This window comes from Arachis hypogaea, chromosome 11, assembly GCF_003086295.3.
Source record: "Arachis hypogaea cultivar Tifrunner chromosome 11, arahy.Tifrunner.gnm2.J5K5, whole genome shotgun sequence".
Classification (NCBI taxonomy): domain Eukaryota; kingdom Viridiplantae; phylum Streptophyta; class Magnoliopsida; order Fabales; family Fabaceae; genus Arachis; species Arachis hypogaea.
This window is the reverse complement of record NC_092046.1, coordinates 45,787,227-45,788,515: the sequence shown is the minus strand read 5'-3', so window position 1 is coordinate 45,788,515 and position 1,289 is coordinate 45,787,227. Positions and strand designations below refer to the sequence as shown.

At 41.7% G+C, this 1,289-nt stretch overlaps 1 non-coding gene across 1 annotated transcript; it reads left to right on the top strand.

Annotated features, from left to right (window-relative positions):
• The first annotated feature begins 867 nt into the window (after window positions 1–867).
• Window positions 868–975, top strand: LOC112725897 (small nucleolar RNA R71). The gene has a single exon (XR_003164977.1). It is a non-coding gene; the product is annotated as a small nucleolar RNA R71 (small nucleolar RNA).
• The last annotated feature ends 314 nt before the right edge of the window (window positions 976–1,289 follow it).

Sequence of the window (1,289 nt, the reverse complement as noted above, 5' to 3'; positions counted from 1 at the left end):
TCCTTTGGTTCCTCAGAGGGAAACTCCTTATTGATCACTGGACGTCCCAGGAGGTCTTCCTCCTTGGGATTCACGTCCTCTCCCTCCCTTACAGGTTTGGCCATGGTAATTAATTCAATGGCCTTGCACTCTCCTTTTGGATTCTCTTCTGTTATTGCTTGGGAGAGTACTAGGAGGGATTTCAGTGATCCTTTTACTCAGCTGGGCTACTTGTGCCTCCAAATTTCTAATGGATGACCTTGTTTCATTCATGAAACTCACAGTGGCCTTAGATAGATCAGAGACTAAGTTTGCTAAATTAGAGGTATTTTGTTCAGAGTTCTCTGTCTGTTGCTGAGTGGATGATGGAAAAAGTTTACTATTGTTAAACCTATTTCTTCCACCATTATTAAAGCCTTGTTGAGGCTTTTGTTGATCCTTCCATGAGAAATTTGGATAATTTCTCCATGATGGATTATAGGTGTTTCCATGAGGTTCACCCATATAATTTACCTCTGCTATTGTAGGGTTCTCAGGATCATAGGCCTCTTCTTCAGAAGGTGCCTCTTGAGTACTGTTGGATGCAGCTTGCATTCCATTCAGACTCTGAGAAATCATATTGACTTGCTGAGTCAATATTTTGTTCTGAGCCAATATGGCATTCAGAGTATCAATTTCAAGAACTCCCTTCTTCTGAGGCGTCCCATTACTCACAGGATTCCTCTCAGAGGTGTACATGAACTGGTTGTTAGCAACCATGTCAATGAGTTCTTGAGCTTCTGCAGGCATTTTCTTTAGGTGAATGGATCCACCTGCAGAAGTATCCAATGACATCTTAGATAACTCAAACAGACCATCATAGAATATATCCAGGATAGTCCATTCTGAAAGCATGTCAGAAGGACACTTTTTGGTCAGTCCTTTGTATCTCTCCCAAGCTTCATAGAGGGATTCACCTTCTTTCTGTCTGAAGGTTTGAACATCCACTCTAAGCTTACTCAGCTTTTGAGGAGGAAAGAACTTGCCTAAGAAAGCCTTGACCAGCTTATCCCAGGAGTTCAGGCTATCTTTAGGTTGAGAGTCCAACCATACTCTAGCTCTGTCTCTTACAGCAAAAGGGAAAAGCATGAGCTTGTAGACTTCAAGATCTACTCCATTAGTCTTAACAGTATCACATATCTGCAAGAATTCAGTTAAGAACTGAAAAGGATCTTCAGATGGAAGTCCATGAAACTTGCAGTTCTGCTGCATCAGAGAAACTAGCTGAGGTTTCAGCTCAAAATTGTTTGCTCTAATGGTAGGGATGGAGA